The sequence below is a fragment of the Etheostoma cragini genome, chromosome 6 (genome assembly GCF_013103735.1).
Source record: "Etheostoma cragini isolate CJK2018 chromosome 6, CSU_Ecrag_1.0, whole genome shotgun sequence".
NCBI classification, from domain to species: Eukaryota; Metazoa; Chordata; class Actinopteri; order Perciformes; family Percidae; genus Etheostoma; species Etheostoma cragini.
In genome coordinates, this window is record NC_048412.1 from 6,193,018 (window position 1) to 6,200,696 (window position 7,679).

The following is a 7,679-nucleotide window of genomic DNA, read 5'->3' on the forward strand; positions in this document are numbered from 1 at the left end:
AACAGTTTAAATGTTTATTACCAACAATCAATAAGTGCAAATTCGTTGGAAAATTAAACTTGCAAGATGGGCTTTAAAGCCACAAGGATCACCCTTGAACCTCATCTTATTCATCTGAACCATAATGTTGGCCCCAACGCAGTCTTTTCCCTTGATTTTCCCAGCAATCCCCATGGATTTCTCGAGCTCTTTCAGAGAATTGATTGTTTCCAGAGGATGAAGGTTGCAATTTAGCTTATTCAGGGGCTTGTTCCACAACGCACAGACTGAACGGATGGCAGCATGATTGGCAGCACAGAATGACAGTAGATATTTGCAAGGTTACTAATGGAGTCACAAATATGGATCTGGTGATCCTCAGCATAGCCTCCTGGAAGTTCATTTACAGCAACAACATAACAGTTGAAATGTATGCTGTTCAAGTGGTTTTCCTCCTGTGTGGTTGCATCAAAACCCAGGGTAGAGTGTGTGTTTGCTTAAAGTGCTTCAGCAGTCCGGAGGTCACTTATTGCCCCCAATTCTCTGATCATGGCGTCCAAAGTAGGCCTTTTTGGCACATCACTTACAGGAGAATTATGGCCATTTTCTTTTCTTTTTTTCTTGATCGTCATAAATATGTGTGTACTTTTGATTAAAAAAAAACCAACCCAAATCAGTGCAGGCAACACTGAGTTGCTGCAGCTACGTGTACAAGCTTACAATGAGCTAGAACAGCAGTTGTAGAGGTAAGTTTTAGAGAGCCTTTATTCCTTTTAACAGACATAAAATACAATTAAAATGTCTGCAACATGTACAGGGCCCTTACATGACAACAAGATGCATTTTCAACTAAGACATTGTTTAAATTCACCTACCCTCGTCCCTGTCTCCATCCTGCCGGTAGCTAGTAGCTTGTCGTTGCTAGCTCCTAGCTGCTAGCTCGGATGCTGCTAGCTGCTGCCGGTGAGTGTGTTCAGCCAGGCTTCTGTGATAATTATCCCAACAACAATCCACGTAGCAGTGGTGGTGTGGCTATGTCCTCCAGGAGACAGGTCATGTCACGTCTTGAAGTTTATTCCCCCCTAAAAAAAAAAAAGTTAGCACGGACGGATCTGCACAATGTTTTTCTTCAGTGTGAGACTGCAGCTACCTTTCTCTAACACTATCCCTGTGCAAGCAACGTACATCATTTGCCCCGTTTCCACGTAGGTACATAGTCACTGATTTGGTCATTATCACTACAGTTCTCAATTACCTATTTTTGAGGGGAATAAACTTTAAGTTTTTGTTGCAAAGCCATGACCTGTCCTCTGGAGGACATAGACACACCACCGCCACTCTGTGAATCAGTGTCAGGATAATTATCAAAGAAGCCTGGCTAAACACACTCACCGGACAGCAGCTAGGAGCTAGGAGCTACAAGCTAGCAGCCACCAGCAGGATGGAGACAGGGACCAGGGTAGGTGAATTTAAACAATGTCTGAGTTGAAAACGCATCTTGTTGTCACGCAAGGGCCCTGTTTATGATGCACAGCAATTTTAATTGCTTTTTATGTCTGTTAAGAGGCATAAAGGCTCTCTAAAACTTGCTCAGACAACTTCCGTTCTAGCTTAGTGGAAACTCAATCACGTAGCTGCAGCAACTCCGTGTTGCCTTCACTGATTCAGATTTTTCAATCAAAAGTACACACATGTTTATGACAATTAAGATTAACACCCAAACTTTTTAATCAAATTGTGGATGTTGGCAGTGAGCACCTGATTGGATATTGCGTTACACACCATCAATCCCATTTCATTTGAGAATGACTTTGCGTCTGTTCTTTTAAACTTTTTTTTCACTTTCCAAATCCTGTTTTTTTTCTCCCAAAAGAAGGTTTTGGACCTGATGATCATGAATCTCACTGTTCATTGAATTAATTCTCTTTAACACTAGAACTGCCATGACGGTCATTTTGACCGTTTTGAAATTTACATATGTAATAACTTTGCTGGATAAAAAAATACAATCCTGCTGATTCCTGACTTTTCCTAAAAGGCTCTATATTTTAATTTAAAAACGTTTTTATATACATTACACAAAAGGCAAAGAAAATAAAATCACTCTTACCTATTTCGGCCATACACAGTCATATTGACCGCTCGGATTTTCGCGGTATTGTTTTTAATCTTTCGCGCGGTTGAAGATGCATATTGGTTGCTTAGTTACTATCAGGGTCTCTGCCAAAGAAACGTCATAAGCGGTATTGAGTAACTAGTGTGGGCATTACCGATGGGCCGAAGGTAAAGCCAGAGTCGCTAACGCTAGCTACCACCGTGAATACGGCGTGGATGGACTCCGTTCTGAAGAGCCGCCGGGCGCTCGCTCTGTGGAAGGAGCGGTACACGGAGCTAGATGGCCGGTGGCTGCCTATGTGTTTATACAACTTTTTACATCCTCAAACTGTCTGGAATTGCACACATCCTCTCCAAGGAGTGCACCAGCAGTGAAATTGTCCGGGGGAAGTTCAGGCAGAAACTAGCAGAGGAGCTGAGACACGAGTTTAGCGAGGAGAAAAGAGAGCGTAGCTCGGTCCGAGCATCGCTGCGCACGTCGGCAGACACCAACCCGGAGGCAGTGACAGGTTAGGTTAGGTTATAAATGTTCAAAGAAGATACTTTTAGGTGTTATTTGCATGTTTTAAGTTATGTTGAATTAATTTACATACCATATTTTTCAGATGTGAATGAAATAATTACGTTTTACTATGCCGATATGAATAATTGAAACACCTGGGCAACTCAAGTGTATAATTAAACTCGTTAAATAGTACATTTTGGTGTTATTTCGTTTTTCTAAAGGTATCCTAACACAATACCTGCATTAATATTGCAAATAGGTATTTATCATGACAGATTATAGTATTTTATAATCTGGCGGTCACAATGACCGCTCACGGCAGTTCTAGTAGTTATGGAATCCCGGCACTTCTAGTGTTAAACTCGCAGCCTCTTTGTCCCATGTCAACAGAATTTGATTTGACCTCTTGCCTCCTGTTGGTAAGGGATTTCTTCAGGCGCACATGTCTTCTTTTACTTTTTATTTTTTTTATTTAGCGATGTTTTCAGCCTCATGCGATTTCAACTGATTTTTCAAGTTGGATATTTGCTTTTCTTTTGTTTTATTAAAGGATCCTTACTGCTTGCTTCTTTTTCTGCTATGCTATGAGTGTCTTAATTGCCAGGTACTTGCTTTTCTGTAGGGATGAGCCGAATACTCGGCTGAAACGAGTATCCGGTACGGATAAAGCACTTTTGCCGAGTACAAGTTTCATACGAGTAATGCGAGTCAATATCCGTAATCGGATTCAATGAAAGTCTCCACTGACTGTGTCTCCGTTCTGTGATAGGCTAGTCACAGTGCTAGTCACAGCACCTCTCCCTTACACTATTCTGTGATAGGCTAGTCCCAGCGCCCCTCCCCTACACTATTCTGTGATTGGCCAGTCCCAGCGCCCCTCCCTACACACAGATTCCTTCTGTTGCTGTGTGAAACTCCGCTCACACGCACTCAGAACACGGAGAGGTGAACAGCTCTCCCCCTCAAGTCCGCGGGGCTTTCCCGTTAACATTTAGGGTTTCTTCAGCTTCAGGTTTGTTTTATACTTCAGTTTGACCTAGTACCTAGTCCCCAGGAGACTTCTAGTAACCGTGGGGTTGGTTCAGACATAGTGCTTGGTACAATGCGACTCGGGTTGCATCTCTGCCGTCAAAGTTTTTTTTTTTTTTTTTAACTGCCTGCTGGCTCCAACCAGTTTTTTGAGTGTCTGAAACTTTCTTGCTGTGTTTTATAAAAAAAATAAAAGGCAGTTGCGGTATAAATGAATAATATTACAAATGAAGATACACACAAACACATTCCAACCCACCGCCCCCCTCTCTCTCTCTCTCTCTCTCTCTCTCTCTCTCTCTCTCTCTGTATCTCTTACTCACTCACAGACACACACACTAACAATTGAGTGTGTTTGTCTGTGAGTGTGAAAATAAAAAAGAACCAAAAATAAATAAATGATCACACTGATCATAGAAAAATTTAAAAAAATAAAAAATAAAGTTATATTGTATGAAAACTCTTGTTTTACATTTTACTTTGATAATTGCTAGCACATTGCTGTATTTATTGTTGCAAAACTTGTTATATACTGTAGGCCTATATAGTTTGTTTGTTACCACGACAACACCAATGACACTCAATGCTGATGCTGTCATGTAAATAGTTTTCTAATCAGCAATAAATATAACAATTTTTGATCAACCCATATCAATTGCATGCTTAAAATAACATACCGGTTAAAGCCGCCCCCCCATTTCAAGACAACCCGACCCACTTCCGGGTTAAATATGCCCACTTCCGGTTTAGGCCCCGCCCAGTCCGAGTGCGGATCCGGATACAGATAATTCATGTGGTAAACAGATACAGATACAGATAATGCTGTACTCGCTTATCCCTACTTTTCTGCATCTGCAGATGTTTCTGGCTCATGTTTTTCAGAGACTCCTTATATACATATATATAATATGTGTGTGTGTGTAGCTGCACTTTTTGCCTGCTCTTCAGTCATTTATAGTATGTATAGTATCTTATTATTTATCATGCAGTTGCAGCTCTCCTGGATTCTGCTGTGACATAAAGAAAGAGAATGTCCATTTTCGATCAAATGAGGAGATTGTTATGGTTTGGGGTTTTTGTTGGGGTTATTTTCCCGTTTGGCCTTCCCCGTGTTTTCATCCCGGTTTTCTCCCTAGTCTGGTGTTGTAGATTCTGTCTTGTGTTTCCATGCTTGTGTATGTTCTGTTTCCTGTTTTATTCTTTAGTCAGCTTCCTGTCTGGTCTTGTCTTGTCTAGCTTCGCTTTGTTTGTCTGATTGTCCAGCCCCACCCTAATGTGTTCCACCTGATGTCTCACCTGTTCCTCATTACCTCATTACCTCATGTATTTAACCCCTGTGTTCCCTTTGCCTCTTGTTAGATCCTTGTGTCTTGTGAAGAAGTCTGTTCCTACGTTCCAGCTGTTCTGCCTACATTCTCTGTGAGTTGTTCCCTGCGTTGTTTACCTGTTTTTTGGACCTTTATCTTCCCCTGGACCTGGTTTTGGACTTCTTGCCCTTTGTGTTTTTGGATTTTCCTGTGTTTTGGATTCCCCTGGTTTTTGGACCTTGCCTGTTCCCAGTCTTGTCCTGTACTGTTTAAATAAACCCGTTTGTACCTGCCCTTGCCTGCCTCCTGGTTCTCTGCGTTTGGGTCCTCCACCCTTCCGTAACGTAACAGAGATAGTAGATCACTGAACTTACAGTGGCTTGATATAATAAGTTTACACATCTATGCTAAAGTTGATTAAAAAGAGGAATAAAAAAACATCTTTTGGAAATTAATGCCTAGAGATAGGCCTGGGGAACTTTCCATAAGATCATCTCTCAATGCAAATCAAACCAGCTATTAGGCTAACTGAAATAACACCATGCCAATCTCTAGGTATGGTGAAGGGTATGTGATGATATGTTAGTTTAATTCCAAAAGCCAAGGGAACTTTATCAGGATGCATAGTATCCTGATCCATGAAATAACTGGCCTATGATATAAAAATCTGCCTGCCTTAATGGGAATTTAACATAGGGGTGTGTATACTTATCCGCTGTACTTTGAGGAATACAGTACATTATTCATTCACAAAGAAAATGGGTGTCCTTAAATTTTTGAATTAAGGCATTAAGATCAATTTCCAAAAGATGTTATTTTATTCCTCTTTTTAATCAATTTTAGCATGGGCGTGTAAACTTATTCTTGTCGCAATGCATTCATCTGACAGCTTTAGTTACTAGTGACTTTACAGAATAAGATTGCTGCACACAAAACACACAAGGTTTAAAAAATCTGTTCATTTCTGTAAATGAAAATACCCGACAATATAAATAATAATAATAATAATAAGTTAAAAACGGCCTACAAGTACATCTAAGAAGATTAGACCATTAAACACAACTGTTTGGATCCTTTACACTTTCTAAAATGTTTCAATACTTAGAACTACATTTCCCTGATGATTCTCACACTTTTATTGAAGTAACATTTTCACTGCAGGACTTTTATTGTAATAGAGTATTTTTATAGTACGGTTAATCTGCCATACATTTTAAGACTATTGTTTTATTTCGCCATAATCATTCCGTCCCATTGTCTGCATTCCCAGCAGTTTTTATCATTCCTAAATTTGGATGTTCAGACAAAGCCCTGAGCAAAATGTAAGTATGGCAACCCAACTGGATAACGATATTTGAGTTATTACTATGTCTGATGTTACATTCCAACTTCTTTTGCATCATTGTTACTTTCTTAACCCATGTGTTGTCTTCCCGTCAAAATTGCAAATCAACACTTTTGTTGACGCTTTCTATCAATGATTTTAACTTTTTCGTTTCTGTCCCTTTTTTAAACACTTTTGACTATTTTTCAATGTTTGTGTTTTTTATTTTTTCAACACTACATAACACTAACTTATTAACTTTATTTTGACAGTTAATTGTGGAATTTATGATTAATAAACCTCATTTATAGGAAATTATACCTAATGTTTGAGTTAGAAAAGTAGATAGGAGTTATTTAGACTAAAATGAAAGGAAAGTATGTTGATGGATAATCACAGACTGGGATATGTCAACTTACTGTATACTAAATTCAATTTCAAACCCACTTCACACTCTTTTTCCAAATGCTATACAAGCTGGAGAAAGACACCCCAAAATAATGAAAGTAGAGCTTTGTACTTGCCAAAGAGCAATGTGTGTTATCAACCATGTCTTTTTGGGTAGTTGTTCCCTTGGATCAGAGAGGCTCCAAAATCAGGGTAGCAGCTGTCGCCTTGGTCCCGCTCCATGTTCTGTGATGCCATGTTCTACTGCTACACTGCAGTGCCCTGCTACGTCCTGCTGTGCCTTGTAATGCCGCACAGCGTCCTGCTATGCCATGAACTACTACAAAGAACTGCTACAGACTACTAATTTTTTTTCTATTTTTGTTATTGCCACTCTTCATTCTAACCCCAACCGGTCGTCAGACACCGCCTACCAAGAGCCTGGGTCTGACCGAGGTTTCTGCCTAAAAGGAAGTTTTTCCTCGCCACTGTCGCACTGTTGCTTGCTCTGGAGGAGACTACTAGAACTGTTGGGTCCTTGTAAATTCTGGAGTGTGGTCTATCTGTATAGTGTCTTGAGATAACTCTTGTTATGAATTGATACTATAAATAAAATTGAATTGAATTGAATTGAATTGAATTGAATTGAAAAGAACATTGATGTAGGAAAACGGGTAAATTTGACCCGAGGACAACATGAGGGTTAAAGGACAAAGAAGGCAATGGTTATGTGAGTTGACAGATTATTAATTGCCAACTTTTATTCATTATAATACCTAGAGTACTAATCAAGTCAAGATATGTTTTCTCCATTTTGATGCACACATTGTTTTCCTACCTTGTATTTTCCTGCCATGCTTTCAGTTTGTATGCCTATTTAATTCTTCTTCTTCTTAATTCTAGTTCTATTTTATATTCTTTTAAATATTCTTCCGGCACATGTCTCTCAAACGTAAGTTCAAATATGAGCTGGTGACACCGGTAGATGATGATGAAGAGGAGAGAAGAATGAAACTTAAATTTGGTCATCACA

General features: G+C 39.6%; 1 long non-coding RNA gene across 1 annotated transcript; it reads left to right on the top strand.

Moving 5' to 3' along the window:
- Window positions 1-656: 656 nt before the first annotated feature.
- Window positions 657-6,870, top strand: LOC117946343. The gene is made up of 3 exons (XR_004657008.1): window positions 657-1,075; window positions 2,539-2,543; window positions 6,859-6,870. It is a non-coding gene; the product is annotated as an uncharacterized LOC117946343 (long non-coding RNA).
- Window positions 6,871-7,679: the final 809 nt, after the last annotated feature.